At 34.3% G+C, this 27546-nt stretch overlaps 1 protein-coding gene across 2 annotated transcripts in view; it reads left to right on the top strand.

Moving 5' to 3' along the window:
- The window catches only part of SNTG1 (syntrophin gamma 1), a 939244-nt gene that overhangs the window by 323267 nt on the left and 588431 nt on the right, over nt 1-27546 (top strand). The gene's annotated exons all lie outside the window — the stretch shown is intronic.

The following is a 27546-nucleotide window of genomic DNA, read 5'->3' as shown; positions in this document are numbered from 1 at the left end:
CTCACAGTTCAAAAAGAGAAATAAATGAGTAAAAAATAAATGACAAACTGGATATGTGCACTCCAGTAAACTGAATTCTTTCAGGGATTTCAATAATAGCTTTTTACAGAATAAAATGTATTAAAATATAATCCAAAGCATGAAAAGAAGTCTAGAAATTTCACATTTGTCACTTAAAAGCAGTAGTTTTTCTCATTCTCTCCATCAACACACTTATATACAAACTCAGTAATTTCTTGAACATTGTCTATTTTAACTTCCATTGTGATAATAAGGAAAGTCATTCAAACTAAGCAGCTCTGTTGCCTGGGCAACGTTTTTCTTTCCCGTATTCATCTGGTTCCAGATAGGGAACCATTTTAACCATCAGTAAAGACATGCAGATTATATCCTCTAATGAATGACAGGGATTCAATCCAACCTGAGTAACAAAATTCACTTGTAGGAGAAATACATCTCTATAAAACAAGATGGAATTTAGTGCTGAAATGCAGGATTGCATGGAAGCTATAACATAATCCCTCTTTACCTATTAGGTTTCCATTAGGCAAACATTGTCTACACATATAAATAATGTGTGACTAAATAAAAATATGCACAACTCTTGCTCTCCAAGAATTCACATGTCTGCAGGAAAGACATATGAGCAAACAAAAGCAAAACTGACAACAAAACCCAAAATTAAATATTTTAGCATAAGAAAAATGGTATTTTATTTTTCTACTACAAGGTGCCACAGTGATTTGAGATAGTTAACTCACATTTTGTCATGTGATCTATTCACTGAGGCTCTGTCTATATATATATTCACTAGCAGAAAAATTCCAATTCCAAATGTGCTATTGAATGGTGTAGATCAGATACGGTTTGTCCATGTGGCAGTGTGATTGGCAGGAATTCAAAAGTACCATTCACTTCCTTTGAGCAGCTGTGTTTTAAGATCAAGCTGACCAATTTGAATGGAAGTTTTGGTTGGAATGTTTTTCAGAACTGTTCCATAAGAGAATGTGTGGATGCAGCTACAGCACAATTTAGGCATGTCTGTGCAATGGTGAGCATTTCAGTGATCTTCCCCCAATAACCTCCATTAGAAATAACTTTTCTTATGCCTCTAAACTACTTAAAATTTTGCCTGTCCCAGTTATAGAGCCATTGATGTACTTTCTTTTGTGTCTTTATTTTTTTTAAAGATTATTTATTTATTTATTTATTTATCTGAGAGAGAGAGCGAGCAAGTGAGCATGACCAGGGGAGAGGCAGAAGGAGAGGGAGAAGCAGACTCCCCACTGAGCAGAAAGACTGATGTGGGGCTCTATTCCAGGACCCTGGGATCATGACCTGAGATGAAGTAAGATACTTAACCAACTGAGCCACTCAGGCACTCCTCCCTGTATCTTTAAAGCATACATGTATGCATCTCTTTAGTATTTAAATGTTCTAGAAAATTTTTAGGAGATCATAACAGTTTAATTAAATTTATCCCAGATGACCTTTCACACACTGTTTATCACAGAATAATAAGAATTAAGAACAACGAAGTTCTTAGGAGAGATACTTAGTTTAGTTGCAAAATTGAATCAGTGATCAGTATTTTTTTTTTAAGAATTATTTATTTTTTTTATTCAAGACAGAAAGAGAGGGAGAGATAGTGGAGGTAAGGGGCAGAAGGAAAGGGAAAGAAGTCTTACAAAGACTCTGCTCTGAGCACAGAGCCTGACCCTGGGCTCTTTCTCACGACCTCAAGATCAGGACCTGAGCTAAAACCAAGAGTCCACTGCTCCACCCAAGGGCCCCAAATTAGTGATCCGTCTTGGTTAGAATAGCTTATTTATGGGAAAATATATTGGCAAATCCATTGATTAACATTAATTTTAAAACCAAAAGTTTTTGCTGTTGTTTTGTTTTCATTTTTAAAGAAAGAGAGTTTTGATCTCCAGCAGGAGCATGGCTCAGATGTGTCTTCCTTTCTGACAAATGTCTAATTCTTTGGTGCTGACAGGAGTCTGGGACATCCGTCATTCCATGGATTGCTTTAGATGAGGAAGCTTATTGACTGGCCTTCTTTCTTATCTTTTCATGTAGGTGACTTCCAAAGCTGTAAAGGTACAAGAACAATTTTAAATCCCCTCTTTAGGTATTATTGACCTGTTTTTATTTTAGATTCATTTTTAATTTTAGATTTCTTAGCATTTGTTTTTTGTGGCTTAATGTGTTTCAGCACTTCATATATATATATATATACATACATATATATATACACACATATATATACATATATATACATATACATATTTGTAAAGCAGTTAAAATATATATATATTTTTCAAATATGGAGCTCCTATCCCTCCAGTAGGACTGAAGGAAATATGTGCTGAGGGAAAATCTGTGCTATTTGTTTTGTCAATAATCATATATTTGGTTTGTATAAGAACCTGGTAAAAGGAAAATAAGAAAATTCAATCAATCACATCTTCAAGAGGGTGATGACCTTGGAGGAAGGAGGTAGTTGCCACTGATTTATGACATCTGCTTATTTTAAGTTACTTTGATAAATTTATTTCCAGTTTTATCTGAGCTAGTGTTTACTAGCCTTTATGATTAAAATAATTATTTTAGGGCAGATGCAATAATTATAGTTTCTTTTAAATTGAAGTACAATTACCATGCACTATTATTTTGTTTCAGTTGTTCAATATAATGATTCGATAATTCTGTACATTTTGCAGTGCTCATCAGGATAAGGGTAATCTTAATTCCCTTTAACTATTTCAGCCAATCTGCCCACCCACCTCCCTCCGGCAACCAACAGTTTGTTGCAATTTTTTTTTTTTTTTTAATTGAAGGAATTTGGGTGTGAGGACCAACTGCCTACAACATTTATCCTTGTTGATTGCCAGGGTTGGTTTGGTTGATCTGCCTGGCTAGATGGGTGTCCTCTTTCTCTCTGACTGCACTGTAGACATTAGTAGAACAATGGGGGTTGTCAAACTTCCAAACATTTAAGTGAAGTCCTGTGTGTGGCAGTCTGCATTTCTAAACAAACAAACGAACGAACAAACAAACGAACAAAATGTACAATCATGAATCATGGTATTTGAATGTTAGAAAGGGAATCTTGGGATTCTTTTATATTTTTTGAAGATTTTATTTATTTATTTGACAGAGATCACAAGTAGGCAGAGAGGCAGGCAGAGAGAGGAAGGGAAGCAGGCTCCCTGCTGAGCAGAGAGCCTGATGCAGGGCTCAATCCCAGGACCCTGGGATCATGACCTGAACTGAAGGCAGAGGCTTTAACACACTGAGCCACCCAGGTGCCCTTTGGGATTCTTTTAATAAGGACAGGAAAGTTGCTAAAATTGTATGTCAACAATAAATTAGAAAATATAGTTTAATGAATGTTTTTAGAGAATATTAGATGTGTTTAACCCCAGAATTCATGCCAGGAGAGCATTTAGAATACCATTATTACAAGGTTTGTTGGGACAGAGATTGTTCAATACACCAGGTGTTCTGTTAATATTTAATAGAAATAGAAAACTTATTTATTGTTCTTGGAGGGAAAAATAGTTAAAGGGTAAACACAGAAAAAAAAGGTTTAAATCTTATTAGTATTGAACATTAATGGAATAAATGTGCTGACACCAAAAAAGAAGTTGAATTTTAAGTTTGTGATTCAACATGATCCAGATATGTTAATTTAATAAAAAGAAACTTTATCATGATATGAATGTTTACATATTTAAATGTTACTAATTTAAGTATGATTGGTATATTGAGAAGTATTGTAACTCATTTCGTATTGCTGATGTATATTCATATATAAGAAATATCTAATAAAATTACATTAGACTATGATGAGAGTTGTATTATGGAGTAGAAGTAGAGTAGAAGTAGACTTTTTAAAGGCACTAGGGAGATGGCCCAGAGGGCTAAAGAATTTTACATTTGCCATATGTCTAAATCAGTGTTTAAAATACTATTTCCTGACCTTGGTAATTGCTCCCTTGTATTGTAATCCAACACCTTCATATAAGGTGATGAATATAATAATGTTCTTATCTCATTCCATAAAATGAAAATAAATCCACAATAGATTTAATAGAAAAAAAAATCAGATGGAAGCACACAAGGCCAACTCTACATACAATTTAATTCAAGGATTTAGAAGGACTTATGGTAATAAAAGCCGATTACACTTAATATCCCTTTACATTCTACAAAACACTATTTTCACATCTAATGTGCTTTTGGGTAAATTGGAAGGGGAGATGAAACATGAGAGACTATGGACTCTGAAAAACAATCTGAGGGGTTTGAAGTGGCGGGGGGTGGGAGGTTGGGGTACCAGGTGGTGGGTATTATAGAGGGCACAGCTTGCATGGAGCACTGGGTGTGGTGAAAAAATAATGAATACTGTTTTTCTGAAAATAAATAAATTGGAAAAAAAAAAAGAGTTGGATGCTTAACCAACTAAGCCACCCAGGCACCCTATAAACAAGCCCTCTTATTAAGCCCTCTTATTATGTGGATTGTTGTAGGTACAAAAGAATTTTTTTTCCCTCAAAACACAATCAGGCTATGATTACTAAAAAAGTAGGTATTAGAATACAAACCAACTGGTGTGGTTTAGCTATATTGATCTGAATTTCTGGAGAATATAAATTATTTCTTATTCCTCCATGAATCATACAACTACACCAGCTGGTTATCAAAGGATATTAGCCTTGCCATATCAGTGTATATTTGTAGAAGAGACAGAGGGAGGGAGAGAAAGAGAATAGGTGAAAAAGAAAGAGGGTTCCACGGTACCCCTATTTCAGTCATCTGTCCATGTTCTTCTACCCCATATCCTATCTGGTACAACCTTGGAAATAAATCTAACTATTTTCCTATTTAAAAAAAAAAAAAGTATACTCATCATGACAACTCTACAGATCTTGAGAGTAAGAATGATTACTTGATTTTCAAATGACCATGAGAGTGATAGAAAAGCTCTTCGAGTCCAGTTCCTCTGACCTGTTCTATGCTGTTACCACATCATTATCAGGAGGAGTCGGTGGATTCAAAGATGAGGGAAAGACTGGAGACCGAATTCCATGGAGAGCCATGAGGAAAAGGGCTTATCAGCTCAGTTTGGGGGCTTTTGATTCCTTTTCTTAATTTTGTTGTCATCAACTTCTGCTCTTCCCAGAGAAATAAAAATATATATTGTATTTCTATGTATAAACATAAAATATAACAAAAATACACTATTACATCAGACCTTGAGACAGGACAGCATCATGTGTTCACAGCTGTTGAAATATTATTCAACATGAATTGATTCCCTATGAAATTTGGGTATATGGTTTTGTTCATTTTTTCATGGTAGTAAAAATTTGGATTCTTAATACAAATGTTGTTTTATAAAATGAGAACAATGTTTTCTGTTTAGCAATATGAACAGTATACTTAACTAACATTCTTTATAGCATCTAAAGGTTTTAAGGAAGATGGAAGGAGATTGCAGGATTAAAAGTATGAAAGAATGTTTAGCATTGTGTGCAGTGCTTTTTTGCTTCTCAACACTCTCAGCCATTCCAAGTAGTTATGAATAAATAAAGTTTAAAAATTCACACACTAAGAAGACTTCATTCACATTCAATGTATTGGATTGCAGTATTTAAGAATACTCATTGTGTGGTCATTTTTCGTGTGTGTGTGTGTGTGTGTGTGTGTTACGTATTCAGATTTGTTTAACATTCATAAGTACCTGGGTTATGTATTCTTAGAAATAAAAAGAGCTATTCGTCTTTAGAAGTATAAAAACATAAAATACTTGACAATCACTATTACATTGTTCTTTTACTTTCTTACAATATAGGGGATTAGAGTGAAGTTTTCAAATAACCAATGCTATTTTGCTTAAAATAACACTTTATCATCATAGTAATATCATGATAATATAATAATATGATTTTAGTTATGGAAATGCAAAAAATGTGGACTAGAACAACAATAATCAGACTTCCTATTCCAACATATGTACAGCCGACTAATTTTCTGAATAAGTTTTGCAACACATCATGTATTAAAAAGTAGGTACAAATACCTCTTTATGTGCCCATTTGATTTGGCAAGACAGTGAGAGAAATACCAAAGCCTGAAACAGCAAATTGGATGAGTAATAGAGCACCAAAGCTGATGTCAGAGGTGAGAGCTCTTGATCCTCAATGGACAAAGTGTTTCCATTTTAATGGGACTCACGAAGAAGAAAGGAGAAAATGCCCAGACCTGCACAAGGTGGGGAATCATTAAGAGAATCTCACACAAACAGACTCCAGAAGGTGATTTTCTCAAGAAAGGGGCAAGTTATACAAAGAAGAAAGTGCTCAAAGGATAAGACAGAGGGAAAACTTTTATGCTTTATGTAGAAGGAGAAAAACAACTTTAGCAAAGAATTTCTGTTGACAGTCTGGTTAAAATATACCTTTTAGACTAGAATCCACTCTATTGCTGTTGCCCTCAAAAGGCATAAACCTGGCATTTACTTTAAGAAGTTCCCAACTGGTGACCCCCTCCAGGTTCATAATGGAATGAATAAATGGAATCCATTTTAAATCAAAACCTCAAAAGATCCCACAGATAAAATTGTATTGATCATAATCTCACATTCCTCAAAATCACATAAGTTGAAGCTACATCCATCATGAGCAAGTGTAAGCAGAAGCAACAAATACCCATAACAAAGTAGCATTTTTTTCAGATGGAATAATCATATTTTGAAAGGCAAATGACACAAAGAACAGTAGTATAATTTTAATAATGTGAGTTAAAATGGATTTTATGACCATAGCCTTTCTAGAGATCAGACGTGGATGTAAATTTCCTAGGAGAAAATAACAATTCTAAACTTTCATGAATACAGTAACATAACTTAAAAATATATAAAATATATAAAACCAAAAGTGATTGAACTACAAGAAAGAATTAACATATCTATAAGTCTTTGGAGAGATTTTAATACATTCATCTTCAAAATTGATAGTAAATATATGGAAGGTTTTTTTAATTAAGTTTTTCACTTTAATTCCAGTATAGTAAATATACAATATTAGTTTTAGAAGTCCAATACAGCAATTGAACATTTCTATACATTATGTAGTACTCATTAGGATAAGTGTACTCTTAATCCCTTTTACTTATTTCACCCATCCCCCTACCCATCTCCCTTCTGGTAACCATCAGTGTATTCTTTACATTGAGAGTCTGTATTTTGGTTTGTTGCTGTCTCTCTCTTTTCTTCCCTTGCCCACTTGTTTTGTTTGTTAAATTCACATGTGAGTGAAATCATATTTGTCTCATATTTGTCTCTGAGTGACTGGCTTTACTAGCAAAATGTATGGAAGATTTGCACCACATAAATTATAAGGCGAAATAGTAATTTCTCCTCTAAAACAGCATATGTCCTAACAATCTTTTTGTTCTATCAAAATATACACAAATAAACCGCAAGGCTTCTGAGAAAAGGGAGAATTGGAGAGGATAGTACAAAACCACGTGGCTTTGTAAAAAAAACAAAAAACTCACAAAGCAAAAAAAAAAAAAAAAAAAAGGATTTAAGACTCCAGGGGATAATTTGGACAGCCCATCAGACGTGTTAATGTCAACAGATGTTGTCACAGTGGTTACTAAAAATGTACCAAAACAATAGAGTAGTTATGATGGCAAAACATGATTTGGACCATGGCTGGTGTTTGCTGAGACAAGATAGATGGAAAGGAGCATGAGCCAGTGTGCTCCTGTTAGGATGATCACAGGCAGTATGGCAGAGCAGGGAGTGTGCCTCTCTGGGATGGAGCCCAGGAAGCCAGTGTCTAGGATAGGACACTCTTCCCATCATAAGATAGATGATAAAATGCTCTTCCTGATGGTATAGCAACAGTCCTGAACATTTTTCCATTTCCTCATAAAGACCATAATTCTGCTATCATTTGACCTCATTTTGTCTAGGATGTGTTATAGATGAATGAATCAACACAATTTATATGCTATTCCAGAATAATTCTCCTATTGATGTATCATATGTAAGTGAATTTGCTTAACAGAAACACATATTGTGGTGCAACAGGCTGCACATAGAATATTGCACTGAGTGACTGGAGAAAACTTCTTTCAAATCAACTCCACGAAACAACTGTGGGTATCCCATAGACTATATTCTCTGACTCTAGCACAATTAAATTAACACAACAAATTCAACAATAACAAAAAGAAGTCATTAAAACCTCCATATATTTGAAAATGAAAACATTGGAGATTAATTTTAATCTCCTAAGTAGCTCATAGTTCAAGAAGAAATCATACTGGAAATGCATGCATATGTATACAAAATTGTAATAGAAATGGCTAAATATAAAAATGTGTGCACAGAGAAACATACAACCATTAATGCATTTATTGAAGAAGAAATCCAAGACTAAAGATTATTTTTAATATTAAGAAAAGTGCAATAAGAAAGAAATCATAAAAATGAGAATTGCAATGGAAGGCAGAGATACAATAGAGATCAATGAAGCTCAGGTGTCAAAATGGAAAAGCTCAAAAAAAAAAGATGAATACAAAAATTACAAAGAAATCTTAATACAAGGTTTTCCACTTCCGCTTCTCCCCACCACACACATACAACAAAAACTTAACCAATTATAAGAACGTGTATTCAAAGGTGGCAAAAGAGAGCTACTGATAAAGGAAGAGTCTGATAGAGAATAGCAGTCCAGCAACATGTACTGTGTTCTTGGCCCACTTTTCCTCTGTATTTTCCAATTTGGGGGGGAATTTGACAGCTTTGTGGCACTATGGGGATAGCAATTTGAAACTAGTGCTTACAGAGTGTTAGGACCTTAAAAAGCAGCATGTTAAGAGTAAGAATAAACCTGAAGTAGACAATTGGTCACTAGGGACGCTGCTCAGTCTCAAGTGATCTCCAATGCCAAATTTAGCTTAAATGGTCCTTGGAGTGTTTGTGTCTCCAGGTACAGACAGACAGAAGCAAATGTATCTCTTCTCTGAAGGAAGCTAACATCATCCTAGGCTGCCAATTATTTCTGTAGATACCCTTTCAGATACAATGTTCTGCATGCAATAGAAATTAATCACCAACAGGAGGAGGAGGTAAGAAAACATGAATGTTATTTCTCAGTTTACAGAAACTGAGAAATAAGTCAATAGTGGTTTCAGTAATTGGGGATATCAGAAGCAGTCCCTTAAACTCATAATACACTTGAAAATTTATATAAAATTGCAAAATTCCTGAAACAGTTTTTAGGACTAATTCAAAACAAAACGAACAAGCTAACAAAGAATTGGAAGAGATATTAATGGGAGTGGCAATTAAAAAAATGGCCTACTAAGTGGTACAGGTTCTTTTGAGGATAGCAAAAATGTTCTGGAATTAGATACTAGTGATAGGTTAACAACTTTTTGAATATATTGAAAACTACTGAACTGTATACTTAAAAGACTAGAAATGTTAAATATCTCCCCAGAGTCAGGATAGTCTAACATGTAAGTTTCACCAGTTATTCAATCTTTTTTTTCCAGCTTTATTGTTGCAGTATTACATTGTATAAGTTAAAGGTTTATGATATGATTTGATACATGTGTATAATGTAAAGTGATTACCACAATGAGGTCAATTAACGTATATATTACCTCACATAACTACTATAACTACTATTTTTTTTTTTTGGTAACAGAAGCTTTTAAGATCTACTCCCTTAAGAACTTTCAAATATACATTATTGTAGTCACCATGTTGTACACTACATCCCCTAAACTTATTTATCTTACACTGGGAATTTGTACGTTTTAACCACATCTCCTTATTTCCTCCATATCTCATCGCTGGCAACCACCAATCTACTCTGTTGCTAAAAGATCAACTTTTTCAGATCCACATAGAAGTGAGGCAATACATTTGTCTTTTTTGTCTCACTTATTTGATTAATTTCCTTTATGTTCATCTATGTTGTTACAAAAGAGAGTCTTTCCTCCTTTTTAATGGCTGAAAGATTCTGTTACAGAAACACACACACAGGTTGTTTCTATGTCTTAGTTATTGTAAATGCTGCAGTGAACATGAGGAGTACAAATATCTTTTTGAGGTATTAATTTCATTTCTTCTGGATATGTACCCAGACATGGGATCATAGGATCATAATACTAATTCTGTTTTCAATTTTTGAAGAAACTCCACACTGTTTTCATAGTGGATATACCAATTTACATTCCAAACAACAGTATAGAAGTGTTCCCTTTTTCCACATCTTTGCCAGCATTTGTCTGTCATTTTGAGAATCGTCATTCTTAAGAGGGGTAAGATGATATCTCATCAGTTTTGATTTGCATTTCCAAAATGATTAATAACATTGAACACTTTTTAATATACCTGTTGGCCATTTGAATGTCTTCTCTGAAAAAATATCTAATTCAGGTCCATTGCTCCTTTTGCAGTCATATTATTACTTTTGTTGCTATCAAGCTGTCTGAGTTTCTTATATATTTTGGATTTTATACCCTTATCAAATATATAGTTCTGAAATACTTTCTCCCATTCCACAGGTGGCCTTTCTATTTTATTGACTGCTTCTGTTGCTATGGGAAAGCTCATTAGTTTGATGTAGCGCCACCTACTCATAGTTTTGCTTTTATTGCCCATGTTTTTGGTGTAGGAAAAATAGCTGCTAAGTACAATTTTAAGGAGATTTTTCCTTATGTATTCTTCTACAAGGCTTATGGTTTCAAGTCTGATGTTTAAATCCTTAATTCATTTCAAGTTTCAGTGAATGGTGTAAGATAGAGGTCCAGCTTTCCCACCACCACTTATTGAAGAAACTATCCTCTCTTTATTTGGTATTCTTAGCTTTCTTGCCAAATCTTAGTTGATGTTAATATGCATTATTTCCGAGCTCTGTATTCTGTTTCACTGGTCTATTGGTTGTATGCCAGTACTGTATGTTTTGATTACTATAGATTTGCAATATGGTTTGAAATCAGAAAGTCCAATGCCTCCAGCTTTATCATTTTGCAAAATTGCTTTGGTCTTTTGTGGTACTGCATAAATTTAAGGATTGTTTTTTCTCTTTCTGTGAAAAATGCTATTGTAATTTTGACAAGAATTGCATTGAATCTACAGATGACTTTTGGTAGTATGGACATTTTAACAACATTATTTCTCCCACTCTGTGAACATAGGGTGTCTTTTCATTTGTTTGTATCTTCTTCAGTTTATTTCATCAATGTAATAATCTTCCATGTACACATTTATCACCACTTTGATTAAATTTATTCCAAAATATTTTTGATGATTTTATTTTGATGCTATTGTGAGTGGGGTTATCTTCTTGTTTTAAAATATTTAATTTATTTATGTATTTGAGAGAGAATTTATTTGTTAATAAACAAATAAATATTTGAGAAAGAGTGGGGGAAGGGCAGGGTGAGAGGGAGAGAGGGAAACTCAAGCATACTCTGCTTTGAGTGCAGAACACGACTCAAGGCTCAGTCTCACAACCCTGAGATCATGACTTCAGCTGAAACCAAGAGTCAGATAGATGCTCAGCTGACTGCACTCCACAGGCATCCCAGGGATTATTTTCTTTTTCCTATTGTACGTAGTTTTTTTTGCCAGTAAATAAAAGGAAATTGATTTTTGTATGTTGATTTTATATCCTGCAAACTTAATGAATTAATTGAATAGTTTTTTTCCAATTTATTTATTTTCAGAAAAACAGTATTCATTATTTTTTCACCACACCCAGTGCTCCATGCAAGCTGTGCCCTCTATAATACCCACCACGTGGTACCCCAACCTCCCACCCCCCCGCCACTGCTAACCCCTCAGATTGTTTTTCAGAGTCCATAGTCTCTCATGGTTCATCTCCCCTTCCAATTTACCCAAAAGCACATACCCTCCCCAATGTCCATAACCCTACCCCCTTCTCCCAACCTCCATCCCCCCAGCAACCCACAGTTTGTTTCGTGAGATTAAGAGTCACTTATGGTTTGTCTCCCTCCCTATCCCATCTTGTTTCATGGATTCTTCTCCTACCCACTTAAGCCCCCATGTTGCATCACCACTCCCTCATATCAGGGAGATCATATGATAGTTGTCTTTCTCCGCTTGACTTATTTCGCTAAGCATGATACGCTCTAGTTCCATCCATGTTGTCGCAAATGGCAAGATTTCGTTTCTTTTGATGGCTGCATAGTATTCCATTGTGTATATATACCACCTCTTCTTGATCCAGTCATCTGTTGATGGACATCTAGGTTCTTTCCATAGTTTGGCTATTGTGGACATTGCTGCTATAATCATTCGGGTGCAAGTGCCCCTTTGGATCACTACGTTTGTATCTTTAGGGTAAATTCCCAGTAGTGCAATTGCTGGGTCATAGGGCAGTTCTATTTTCAACATTTTGAGGAACCTCCATGCTGTTTTCCAGAGTGGTTGCCCCAGCTTGCATTCCCACCAACAGTGTAGGAGGGTTCCCCTTTCTCCGCATCCTCGCCAGCATCTGTCATTTCCTGACTTGTTGATTTTAGCCATTCTGACTGGTGTGAGGTGATATCTCATTGTGGTTTTGATTTGTATTTCCCTGATGCTGAGTGATATGGAGCACTTTTTCATGTGTCTGTTGGCCATCTGGATGTCTTCTTTGCAGAAACTTCTGTTCATGTCCTCTGCCCATTTCTTGATTGGATTATTTGTTCTTTGGGTGTTGAGTTTGTTAAGTTCTTTATAGATTTTGGACACTAGTCCTTTATCTGATATGTCGTTTGCAAATATCTTCTCCCATTCTGTCAGTTGTCTTTTGGTTTTGTTAACTGTTTCCTTTGCTGTGCAAAAGCTTTTGATTTTGATGAAATCCCAAAAGTTCATTTTTGCCTTTGCTTCCCTTGCCTTTGGCAATGTTCCTAGGAAGATGTTGCTGCGGCTGAGGTCGAAGAGGTTGCTGCCTGTGTTCTCCTCAAGGATTTTGATGGATTCCTTTCTCACATTGAGGTCCTTAATCCATTTTGAATCTATTTTTGTGTGTGGTGTAAGGAAATGGTCCAATTTCATTTTTCTGCACGTGGCTGTCCAATTTTCCCAACACCATTTATTGAAGAGGCTGTCTTTTTTCCATTGGACATTCTTTCCTGCTTTGTCGAAGATTAGTTGACCATAGAGTTGAGGGTCTATTTCTGGGCTCTCTATTCTGTTCCATTGGTCTATGTGTCTGTTTTTGTGCCAGTACCATGCTGTCTTGATGATGACAGCTTTGTAATAAAGCTTGAAGTCCGGAATTGTGATGCCACCAACTTTGGCTTTGTTTTTCAATATCACTTTGGCTATTCGAGGTCTTTTCTGGTTCCATATAAATTTTACAATTATTTGTTCCATTTCTTTGAAAAAGATGGATGGTACTTTGATAGGAATTGCATTAAATGTGTAGATTGCTTTAGGTAGCATAGACATTTTCACAATATTTATTCTTCCAATCCAGGAGCATGGAACATTTTTCCATTTCTTTGTGTCTTCCTCAATTTTTCATGAGTACTTTATAGTTTTCTGAGTATAGATTCTTAGCCTTTTTGGTTAGGTTTATTCCTAGGTATCTTATGGTTTGGGGTGCAATTGTAAATGGGATTGACTCCTTAATTTCTCTTTCTTCTGTCTTGTTGTTGGTGTAGAGAAATGAAACTGATTTCTGTGCATTGATCTTATATCCTGATACTTTACTGAATTCCTGTATAAGTTCTAGCAGAAGAGAAATCATAAAGATCAGAGCAGAAATCAATGAAATAGAAACCAAAAAAACAATAGAACAAATCAACCAAACTAGGAGCTGGTTCTTTGAAAGAATTAATAAAATTGATAAACCCTTGGCCAGACTTATCAAAAAGAAAAGAGAAAGGACCCAAATAAATAAAATCATGAATGAAAGAGGAGAGATCACAACTAACACCAAAGAAATACAAACTATTATAAGAACATACTATGAGCAACTCTACGCCAACAAATTTGACAATCTGGAAGAAATGGATGCATTCCTAGAAACATATAAACTACCAAAATTGAACCAGGAAGAAATAGAAAGCCTGAACAGACCCATAACCAGTAAGGAGATTGAAACAGTCATTAAAAATCTCCAAACAAACAAAAGCCCAGGGCCAGATGGCTTCCCGGGGGAATTCTACCACACATTTAAAGAAGAACTAATTCCTATTCTCCTGAAACTGTTCCAAAAAATAGAAATGGAAGGAAAACTCCCAAACTCATTTTATGAGGCCAGCATCACCTTGATCCCAAAACCAGACAAGGATCCCATCAAAAAAGAGAGCTATAGACCAGTATCCTTGATGAACACAGATGCAAAAATTCTCACCAAAATACTAGCCAATAGGATTCAACAGTACATTAAAAGGATTATTCACCACGACCAAGTGGGATTTATCCCAGGGCTGCAAGGTTGGTTCAACATCCGCAAATCAGTCAATGTGATACAACACATCAATAAAAGAAAGAGCAAGAACCATATGATACTCTCAATAGATGCTGAAAAAGCATTTGACAAAGTACAGCATCCCTTCCTGATCAAAACCCTTCAAAGTGTAGGGATAGAGGGCACATACCTCAATATCATCAAAGCCATCTATGAAAAACCCACTGCAAATATCATTCTCAATGGAGAAAAACTGAAAGCTTTTCCACTAAGGTCAGGAACACGGCAGGGATGTCCATTATCACCACTGCTATTCAACACAGTACTAGAAGTCCTAGCCTCAGCAATCAGACAACAAAAGGAAATTAAAGGCATCCAAATCGGCAAAGAAGAAGTCAAATTATCACTCTTCGCAGATGATATGATACTCTATGTGGAAAACCCAAAAGACTCCACTCCAAAATTGAATAGTTTTGATAGCTTTTTCTTATAGTCTTTGATTTTCTATATATGAGATGATACATCTAAAAAGATAATTTTATATCTTTTTAATTTAGCTGCCTTTCCTTTCTTTATTTTTCCTAATTGCTACCTAGGATTTTCAATAATATGTTGAATAGGAATAGTGAGGGTCTTGCTCCTGATCTTGTCCTGATCTGATCTTATAGGAAAATGTTTCAACTTTTCACCATTGGCTATGATGATAGTTTTGGGCTTGCCGTATATGGCTTTTATTACATTGAGATATGCTTCTTCTATACACTCTTTGTTAATAGTTTTTATCATGAAAGGATATTTAATTTTGTTAAAGGCTCTTTCTGCATTTATTGAGATGATAATATATCTTTATTTTCACTTTATCAATAAAGAGTATCACATTTATTGATTCAGTATGTTGAACCATTCTTGTATCTCAGAGCTAAATCCCGCTTGATCATGGTGTATGATTCTTTTTACATGTTGCTGAATTCAGTTTACTAATATTTTGTTGAAGACATTTTTTTCTATATTCATGATAGATATTAGCCATTAGCTTTCTTTTTTTACAGTGTTCTTCTCTGGCTTTTGTATTAGTATAATGCTGTCTTCCTTGTTAAATAAATTTGGGAGTAGTTCAACCTTTCAATATTGGGAAGAATTTGAGAAGACTTGGTATTAATTACTCTTTATTTTTTGCTTTTTATTTTATTTTTATGTTATTTATTTTTTTTTAAGAATTCACCTTGAAGCCATCTGGTACTTTGCTTCTTTTTTGGGGGGAGTTTTTGATTACTAATTCAATCTTCTTGTTTGTTATTGGCCTGTTCAGATTTTCTATCTTTTCATAATTCAGTGTTGGTAAGTTCTATGTTTCTAGGGATTCATCCATTTCTTATAGGTTTTCCAATTTGTTGGCTTATTGTATGTTCATTGTAGTATATTATGATCTTTTGTATTTCTGTGGTATCACCTGTAAATGATGTGGGAGAGCTAGGTTCTTGTCTCACAAAGTTGAAGCATGAATTTAATGGACAAAGGAGAATGAATAAAGCATTAGAAGTTTACTAAGCAAGGACAGAAAAAGCTATCAGAAGTGAGAGGGCTCCTGACAGGGTTGCCACTGAAGGTTTTTAGGGATGGTCTTTTATGGAAAGCTAACCAGGGAACTTAAATCATTTAACGTCTCTCCCTGGGGCCCAGGGGAAGGAATGAATAAGGGACAGACAGGGCTAGGTAGGGAGAGATAGGTAAGGGACCATGGGATCAGGCTCACAAAATTCAAAATATGGGAGATGAAAGGAAACCAGAGATAAGGGAACAAACCAGACCATCCTGTCCTAGGTATCGGAGGTAAGGTCTTCTTAGAACAGCTACTTGTGATAAAATAAGAATTACCAGATGCAAAAAGAAAGTAAGCCATTGAAGGTGTTATCACTAGTCCTTACTCAATGGTGCTATCAAGAGAGATGCAGAGGCTAGCCTCAGACAAATACACAATAGTGAGCAGTAGCCATGGGATCCTGGGACAGCACAGGGACAGAGGCCACAGCTAGCTATTGGTATGGATGTAGGTTGCAGTGGGAAGAGGCTGAGGGAACAGGGGGAGACTCAGGTAATTGATGTCTGCAGTCACAAAAACTATGTATAAAAACTTTATTAGCAAAATCTGGAGGGCATCCATGAAGGCTATACTGGCCATTGGTTTTCTCAGTGATAAAAGCTGATATGGTCATCTGTGGAATAGACTTCTGGAGTCCAAGGCAATGCCCTGAGTGATGACACCTAGGGGATCTGAAGCATTTGCAGGAGCTGTGGAAGTCCTCAGTTGTGAAAGCTGCTGGAGTCTTCTGCAGAGCAAGCCACTGAGAATTGCAGGTTCTTCTACCAAGTGGCTCATACTGGTAACTCCAACCCTCCTTCCTTATTCCTAACCATCTTTAGTGGTCTCAACTTTGCCTGTCTCTTGGTGTGGTAAACTGACACAGGTCCATTGCGTAGTTCCTTGAAAGGCTGGGGTAGCTGGTCACTCAACTCATTCTCCTTTTCTTGGAGAGGAGAACTCTTAAACAGAGGAATTCCATCTTGGTGCTGAGTAGTGTCAGCCTGGGGCATGGGATGATGCAAAAAAATGAATCCATTCTTCCTTAACCTTATATGTTATTATTCTGTTATTTTGTTCTGCTCTGTTACTAAACTTTTTAATCTGGACTTCTGAACTCTCTTACTTAGAGTTATTTTCATTTGTTGGTAGGTATCCAATAGTTGTTCATTATGGGGAAGCAGAGGCTGAGTCTTCTGCTCTGCCATCTTGATGACATCACTGTCCCTAGATCATTTCAATCTAATGCAAAAATTTTCAGAGAACAAAAAAGAAAGAAAACTCCTAAATCAGTATTATTAATTATTCTATATGACTAATATAACGATAAGACAATTAGAAAATGACAGTGAGATGAAGGGGAAAGATGTCAATTTTACTCAAGTACAGAGATGCAAATGGATTACATAAAAATTAACAAATGGAATGCAGTATAAAACATAACCATTACATCACTGAGTTTATTATAGGAGAGAAAGATGTGTTTCATATTAGAAAATCAATTAATGAAATGCACCTCCTCAAGGAACTTAAGAAAACTGTTATCCCATTAAATGCAATGATAAGGGGGATAGGGTTATGGACATTGGGGAGGGTATGTGCTTTTGGGTAAATTGGAAGGGGAGGTGAACCATGAGAGACTATGGACTCTGAAAAACAATCTGAGGGGTTTGAAGTGGCGGGGGGTGGGAGGTTGGGGTACCAGGTGGTGGGTATTATAGAGGGCACGGCTTGCATGGAGCACTGGGTGTGGTGAAAAAATAATGAATACTGTTTTTCTGAAAATAAATAAATTGGAAAAAAAAGAAACATAAAAAAATAAAAATAAATGCAAAGATAATAATTTTATGAAATGCAACTACCACTCATCAAAAAACAAAGAAAATGTGAACAAAAAACAATAAAATAAAACAACATTAAAAAATTTATTTTTGGGGCGCCTGGGTGGCTCAGTGGGTTAAAGCCTCTGCCTTCGGCTCAGGTCATGATCCCAGAGTCCTGGGATTGGGCCCCGCATTGGGCTCTCTGCTCAGCAGGGAGCCTGCTTCTTCCTCTCTCTCTCTCTGCCTACTTGTAATCTCTGCCTGTCAAATAAATAAATAAAATCTTAAAAAAAATATTTTTGATTAAGTGAAGTGTATTTTTGAAAAATACAGCAAAGATTGTCTTCAGTGGACAATAATTTTTAAAAACCCATGTAAATTCAACAGCATTTTAATTTCAGTACTTCTTTCAATATTGCACTAATAGCCTTGCCACATAAAAATAGTAATAGTATAAACATATAAGGAATGAGGAATAAAATACTGCTACTATTTGCATAGGAGGTATTTATTTGTCTACATAAACACACCCTTCAATCTCAAATTGTTAAACCAAGAAACTAGCAAAATTATTATGTATAAGATAAATCCATGTTAATGTGTGATATTTCTATATAACAGGAACAAGCATTTTGAGACTATAATAAAATACAAATTCTTTAAAATGCCAAAACTATAAAATAAGCATTATAGTAAGTGAAACAACATTATAAGACTTGCATGTGCAAATACATAAAGCAATAAAATACATTACAGAAAACCCAGATGGTTAAGAGAAATATCGCATTAATGGAAATGATACTGTTTTAAGTATATTGAGTCTACTTAAATTGATTTGAATATTTAAAGCAAGGGAAAATGCTATGTAGTGAACACAGTTTTTCAAAGAGTATCATGCTTTGACTTAGGCAAAATGTATCCATCTAGAGACCCCAGACTTTGTAGAATTCCACACATCACAAATACAAATAGTTTTGTTGTAGCACATCTGGCTTCTCTGTCATGTAGGATCCTTAACTCAGCTTTCACATGGTAAGACTCAAAACCCTAAAAATGGATCTAGTAATTAATACAACTTGGGCTCCAGGATCTAATGTTCTAAATCCATAAAACAAAATTTTTCTTTTCTTTTTTTTTTTCTGAATGCCATAAATGTTTGTCATTTGGACAACATAAAAAACAGAGAGACTTTTGCATAGTGAAATGCTTAGGTAAGAGAAATAAATTAAATAACATGTCAGATACTTTTTAGGTGCATGAATGCAGTATGTTCTTGCATAACAAAATATGCTTACTCAGTAGAGCCAAAGAATCATTTTGTTTTCTTTCTGCCCTAACTTATGGTTCCTGGAATATTCACAAGTTAGCATAATATTTGTAACAGTTAACAGCTGACAGTTGAAGATATCTTGCAATATTAAAAAACATTGTATTACTATTAGGTATTTTCATATGTGTGCCTAGACATGCATGCATGAAACATGACACTAATTTACTCCTTAAATATATGAACACTGAAGCATAAGATTATAGTGTTATTTTATTAAAAATGATAAATATTTAGTTTCACTTTAAGCAATTTAATATTAAATTTTTATATGCATCCATTTTAAAATAATACTTTATCATTTAATGGAATAGACGGTTTTGAATATTTTCAAAATACAATTAGTAACATATTTGAGGGGCAATTTGGTTAACATGCAAAGAATCTGGAAGTTGTCACTCCATTTTTTACAAGATAATACTGAGCAAACTGAAAATCAGCGACTTTTATTGTATTCATCAGAGAACTGACTGTAAGGTACATCACCACACCAAAATTTGGAGACATCAAATCAAGGAAATGATATCCTAGATATGCTCATGTGTGACAGAAAGTCCTAGAACTATAAGCTGGTAGGAACAATTAACTGACAATGTTATCAAATTGGCAGAGACTAAATGTGAACTAGGATGATGGGGACAAACTCAAGGTGCTACAGTCTTAGGGGAGGTCTTTATACTTGCATGGTTTCACCTCCAGGAACCACTAGGTACTGATGGTGAAAATCTCAGAAAGTTCTCCTGTTGGCAGAAGGAGGGGTAGAATAATCATTGTGGAATAGTTGATTTATGTCTACATGAAAAAGACTAACTCTCTAGAGTTTTACTGTGCCTGGGGAATGGTTTTTCTCTCACTCCAGCTTACTCTAACCCTCCTGTTCATAAGGTGAAAATAAACTATACCTTTGAGAAAAACTTGTAAATCACATCCCAGAAACAAAGACCCACTAAAGGAATGAGCTGTCACTATTGGATTGTAGACTCTTTCTCATTTTTCCTACTTTATCAGTACACCAACAGGACTCCAGTAAAGTCATAGTAGATTACACTTGAAAGAGCTGCAAGACACAATCTCTCTGAGGAGGAGTATATAGAGAAAGCAAAAGCCAAGAGAGAAAGGTGAAAGAGGAAAAGCTTAGGAATTGAAGCCTCTGACCATCATAGTTAAAAACCAAATTTAAAAAGCCCAACTGTTAGAAAATTAATATATATATTAACATGTAAGGCCAATTTACCCTCAGTCTTTATTACTGAATAAAATATGTGCAATTTTCAACAAAAAGTATAAACAATAACAACACAAACAAATAAAATTTAAAAAAAATTATGCAGAGCAAAACACAATGTGGGACCAAATTGACAGAATGTTCACTAGCAAGAGTGAGCCTTAGGATAAGCTTTAGATAGTGGGTGATTATGATGTGTCAGTATAGGTTCATCAGTGTAAAAAAATGTACCACTCTTGTGGGGATGTTGATAATGGCAGAGGCTATGTCAGTACAGGTCCAAGGGGTCTGTGGGAAATCTCTGTATCTTCCTCTCAAATTTTCTGTGAACTGAAACTGCTCTAAAAAATAAAATCTCAGTAAAACAAAACAAAAGTTGTCAAGAGACAAACCAAGCAGTAGAAATAGAATCAGATATGGTATTGATTTTAGAATTATCAGGGGGAGAATTAAAAATGGTGTTAATTCTCTAATAGTCTCTAATAGAAAAAGAAATAGACAATATAAAATAACACATATAATAAAATAAGAGAGATAAATCACTAAAAAGGAATTTAAGAAGAAATGTTAGAAATCTAAAACACTTGGGGCACCTGAGTGGCTGTCAGTTAAGCGTCTACCTTTGGCTCAGGTCATGATTCCAGAGTTCTGGGATCAAGCCCTACTTTGATGTCCCTGCTCAGCGGGGAATGTGCTTCTCCCTCTCCTCCCTACTTATGCATATGCTCTCTCTTGCTCTCTCAGATAAATAAATAAAATCTTTAAAAAATTAATAAATCTGAAACACTCTAAGGAAAACAACAAATATTTTTGTTGTTCAAATTTGTAGACTTGGCATAGCCAAAGAATGTCACCAAACTTAAATGCAAAAGGGAAAGAAAAATAATGAAAAAAAGCAATAAAACATTAAAGAAATATGGGACAGTTTCAAAAGATAGCATATATAAATGCTTGAAGAATTTGAAGAAGAATAAAGAAAGAACAGAGTAAAGGAAATATTGAAAGTAATAATAATTGAGAACTTTCCAAAACAACAGATACCAAACATAAATCCAGGGGGAATAGGCAACACCAAGCATCATAAATGCCAAAATTCTCTACACTAATAATATTATATTTATGTAGAAACCATAAGCAAAGATAAAATACTGAAATAAGCCAGGGAAAGAAACACTTTACCAATAGAGGATTGAAGATATAAAATGTAGCAAACTTTTCATCAGAAATCATGCAAGTAAGAAGAGAAAAGAGTGAAATATTTAAAATATTTAAGGAAAAATTTCCACCAACTTAGAATTCTATATCTGGTAAAACTATCTTCAAAGTGTTAAGAAAAATAAAGCCTTTCTTAGAAAAACTCAAACTGAAGGAATTCATCACTGGCAGACATGTCCTGGAATGAATGTTTAAAAGAAGTTCTTTAGGGAGAAGGAAAATGATATAACAAAAACTCAGGCCTCATAAAAATGAAGAGCACAGGAGAAGGGATAAATGAATATGCAATAGATGAATTATTTTTCTTATTCTTAATTGAAAACATAACTATTTAAAGTATTAATCGATCAATTCACAAGGTGCTTATATCATATGGTTAAGTTGAATGACAATGCCATAATGAATGTAGGGGAGGAATGGGGTATACTCTCTTACAAGGTACATTCATAGCAAGTTAAACAATATAGTGTTACCTGAAGATGTACTTAGATTAGTTAGAATTATACATTGCAAACACTACTACTGATTTTACAACGTATAGTGAATGTACTTAGAGATTAAAAAATGGAATCAGAGAAAGGTCAATTCAAATCAGAGAAGGTGGAAAGAGAAGAAAATAAAAATAAGTACAAAAATTGAAAATGGGTAAACATGGCAAATACTAATCTAATAATTATTTTGAATACCAATTGTCTTAAATACATCAGTTAAAAGACGGAGCTTCAGACTAGTGCAGAAACAAAACAAAACAAAACAGAACTGAATGTTGTTGTGTTGTGTCCCAGGAAATACATTAAGTGGAAATAATCTGATTGGTTATACTTAAAAGTATGGAGAAAGATATATTAACACTAACAAGAAGAAAGTTGGAGTAGCAATATAAATGTCAGAGAAAAAGACCCTTCCAAACAAGATAGAGTAAAGGAACAATAGTTTTACAGGAAGACCTTGAAATCTTTTAATATGTACACAACTAAACTAACTAGAATGTCAAAATATGTGAGGCAAAAACTGATGGGTCTGAAAGAAAAATACACAGAAATATGATTATGATTGGAGACTTCATCATCCTTCTTTCAGCAACTGACCGATCAAACAGGCAGAAAGTCAGTATAATTGATCTGGACGGCACCATAAATCAATTTTTCCTAAGTTGATATTTCAAAAATTATGTAGCCAGTGATAGCAGAACAAATATTTTTCTCATGCTCACATGGAACATCCACCAAGATAGATCAAATTATAAACAATAGAATTACATATTAACACATTTAAATAATAAAAATTATACAATGTTTTCAGAATGTGGTTAAATAAAGGTAGAATAACAGAAAGATAACTGGGACATCCCCCACCAAATATCTGATGATTAAATAACATACCTCTAAATATAATTGTATTGAAAGTCTTAAAAGTTATTTAAGTTTATAGCAGCAATGTCCACAATAGCCAAACTATGGAAAGAACCTAGATGTCCATCAAAAGATGAATGGATAAAGAAGATGTGGTATATATATACAATGGAATACATGCAGCCATCAAAAGAAATGACATCTTGCCATTTGCAAGAACATGGATGGAACTAGAGGGTATTATGCTTAGTGAAATAAGTCAATCGGAGAAAGACAACTATCATATGATCTCCCTGATAGGAGGAAGTAGAGATGCAACTTGGGGGTTTAGGGGGTCGGAAAAGAAAAAAATGAAAGAAGAAGGGTTCGGGAGGGAGACAAACCATAAAAGACCCAATCTAAAAAAACAGACTGAGGGTTGCTGGGGGGAGGGGCGTCATGTGAGGGTGGTGGGGAATGGACATTGGGGAGTGTATGTGCTATGATGAGTGCTGTGAAATGTGTAAACCTGGCAATTCACAGACCTGTACCCCTGGGGATAAAAATACATTATATGGTTATAAAAAATTAAAAATTAATAAAAAAGTTATTTAAAATATTTTATTTAAATAAAAATGGAAATACAATTTATCAAAAAAGTGGAATGTGGCAATGTAGAAAGAGTTTACAGCATCAAAAATCAAACAACAGTAAAACACACAGACACACACACATATATATGTGACAGAGAAAATCAATGAAAACAAATGTGTTTCTTAGAAAAGATCAATAAAATTGACAAATTTCTAAAAAGGCTAAGAAACAGAAAAAATGATATAAGTTTTCATTATCACTTGAAAAAGGTAATTTCACTACTGACCCTTCAGAAATACAAAAGTATATTAATGGAGTCAAAGGTATATTAATGAGATAATAGCCTGACACATGAATTAACAATTTAGATAATATAAAACAATTTCTTAAAAAGGCAAAGTACCACCACTCATCTAATGACAAATGAAAATTTAAGTAGTTTTATAACTATTAAGAAAATAGAAATTATAACATAAAAACTCCTAAAAAAGAAATCTATAGGATTAAATCATTTCACTTATGAATTCTACCAAAGATTTAAGGGAAAATTAATACCAGTTCTACACAATCTCTTCTAGAGAACAGAAAAGAAGAAAATGCCATTTCATTTTTTTTCAGCTCTTCTTTTTTATTTTATTTATTTATTTTTTTATTAACATATCATGTATTATTGGCCCCAGGGGTACAGGTCTGTGAATTGTCAGGCTTACATACTTCACAGCACTCACCATAGCACATACCCTCCCCAACGTCCATAACCCAACCACCCAATACCATTTCATTTTAATGAAGCTAGTACTACCCAATCCCAAAACCAGCAAAGCCGTAAAAAAAAAAGAAAAAAAAAAAAAAGTACAGGGCTCTATCTCTCATTAATATAGATGCAAATGTATTAAAAAAAAATAGCAGGGGCACCTGGGTGGTACAGTTGGTTAAGCATCTGACTCTTAGTTTTGGCTCATAATCTCCTGGTCACGAGATCAAGCCCCTACGTGGAGCTCCATGCTCAGCAGTCTGCTTTGATTCTCTGTCCCTCTTCCTCTGCCCTTCCTACTTGTACTCTCTCTCTCTCTCAAATAAGTGAACAAATCTTAAAAAAAATTAAAAAAAAAAAAAAGAAGCTAGAAGTGGACTTAAGCAGTACATATACCAAGTGGGTTTTCTAGGGATGCAAGGCTGGTTAAATAATTTAAAAGAAATTGATACAATCCATGATATTTTCAAACCAAAAGGAGAAGTTACTTGAAAAACTTGACAAAGTTCAGTATACATTTATGATAAATACTCTCAGAAACTTAATAGTAGAAAGCAAGGAACTTTCTCCACCTAATGAAGAACATCTACACAAAAATAATGGTTTACATACTACTTAATTGTGAAAGACTGAATCTTTCCCTCTAAGTTTAGGAAGAATGTTTACTCTCCTTACCCTTAGTAAACATCATTCAGGAAGTTAGGGGCAATGAAATAAGACAAAAAAAATGCATATGGATCTGAAATAAGAAATAATATCATCCCTAATTCTAGGTGACATAGCTATCTACATAGAAAATACCAAAGAACATGCAAAAACAAACAAACAACAACAAAACAAAACAAAAACAAAACCCTCTTAGAACTTAGAAGTGAGTTTAACAAGGTCATGAGAATTATGATATCAATATTCCAAAAGTGCTTTGTATTTCTGCACATTAGGAGCAACAAATGGAAACTAAAATAAAAAATATGGTACCATTTACAACTGCTCAAAATGACAAAATACTGGGGTATAAATGTAGACATCTACAGGGCTTCTAAGCTAAAGAATAAAACATTCCAATAAAATGAATCAAAGAAAATTGATGTATAGCCTTAATGCAATTCTTGTCAAAATTACAGCAAGATATTTTGTGGATAAAGACATGATGATATAAAGTCAAATAGCAAAAATAATTTTGAAAGGAAACAATAAAGTGGGCTGGATAACTATATCTGATTTCAAGATTTATTTTAGAGCTTCAGAAATCAGACCCTGATGTATTGGCAGAGGCAAAGGAACAAGGATCAACAGAACAGGATAGATACCCAAGACTTATATACACACAAATATGACCAACTGACTTTTAACAAAGGTGCAAAAGCAATTGAATGTCTTTTTGAAAAATGTTACTGGAGTAACTGGATATCCATAGGTAAAAGTGAACCTTGATCTAAACCTCACTCCTTATTTAAAAAAATAACTCAAATCATAAACTTAAATAAAAACTGTAAATCTATAAAATCTTTAGAATAAAATATAAGACAAAATAGATGTTGAAGACTAAGAAGTCTAAGAAGACTTCTTAGACGTGAACACCAAAAACATGATCATTAAAGGAAAAAATCAATAGATTGGACTTCCTCAAAATTGAAACACTTGATTTGTGAAATTATCCATCAAGAAGGACAAACTACAGGTTGGCGTAAAATATCTGGAAACCCCAAATCTAACGAGGGCCTTATATTTAGAAGTTGTAAAGATTTCTCAATACTCAACAGTTTTTTTAAAAAAAAGCACTCTGATTAGAAAACGGGGAAAAACATGAAGGCACATTCACTGAAAAGGATATAAGGATGGCAAATAAATACATGAAAGTATGTTCAACTGCACCAACTTTTAGGGACATGAAAATAAATTGCACAGTATAATATCACAGTTCAAATGCTGACAAGGATGCAGAGAAGGCAGATCTTCCATATAATTGTGGTGGAAGCATTAAATGATGCAGGAATGTGGGAAATACTTTGAGAGATTTTTATAAAACTAAATGGATTATTCATTCTTTGGGTGTTGAGTTTGATAAGTTCTTTATGTATTTTGGATACTAACCTTTTATCAGATAGGACATCGGCAAATATCTTCTCCCACTCCATAGATTGCCTTTTAATTTTATTGATTATTTCCTTTGCTGTACAGAAGCTTTTTATTTTGATTAAGTTCCAATAGTTTATTTTTGCTTTTGTTTCCTTTGCTTTTGGAGATCTCTAGAAGGAAGTTGCTATGGCTGATGTAAAAAAGGTTATTGTCTGTGTTTTCTTCTACAATTTGTATGGTTTTACGTCTCACATTTAGGTCTTTAAACCATTTTAAATTAAATTTTTATGGTGTAAGTGGTCCAGTTTCATTATTTTGTGTGGTGTTGTCCAGTTTTCCCAACATCATGTGTTGAAGAAAATGTTCTTTCTCCATTGGATATTTCTTCCTGCTTTGGTGAAGATTAGTTGACCACATAGTTGTGGGTTCATTTCTGGTCTTACATTCTGTTCTATTATCTATTCGTCTATTTTTGTGCCACTACCATGCTGTCTTGATCAGCTTTGTAATATAACTTGAACTCTAGAATTGCGATGCCTCTAGCTTTGCTTTTTCAAGGCTGCTTTGGCTATTTGGGAACTTTTGTGATTCCACACATATTTTAGGATTGTTTGTTCTAGCTTTGTGAAAAATACTGGTGGTATTTTGATAGGAACTACATTAAAGGAACCCCAGTGTTTATAGCAGTGTTATCTATAACAGACAAATTATAGAAATAGCCCAAGCATCAATCAACTAATGAATGATAAAGAAGTTGTGATATTTAAATATATATGGCACTTGCTGTGATGAGCACAGGGTGATGTATGGAAGTGTTGAATCACTATACTATACACCTGAAACAATTATTACCCTCCATTTAACTAATGGGAATTTAAATAAGAACTTAGAAAAAAGAAAAAAGAAACTAAATGGAAACTTACTATAGGACCCTGTAATTGCACTTCTGGGCATTTATCCTAAAGACATGGAAACTTATGTCAACACAAAACCCATACCCAATTTTTCATAGTAATTTTATTTGTAATAGATAAAGACTAGAAACAACAAATGCTACTTAATAGGTAAATGATTAAACAAACTTTGCATATCCATATCATGAAATACTACTCAGTAACAAAAAGGAGAAACTATTGATACATGCAGCAACT

Source organism: Neovison vison, chromosome 4 (genome assembly GCF_020171115.1).
Source record: "Neovison vison isolate M4711 chromosome 4, ASM_NN_V1, whole genome shotgun sequence".
Taxonomy (NCBI): Eukaryota; Metazoa; Chordata; class Mammalia; order Carnivora; family Mustelidae; genus Neogale; species Neogale vison.
The sequence above is the reverse complement of the archived record's forward strand: the minus strand, read 5'-3'. Positions and strand labels throughout refer to the sequence as shown.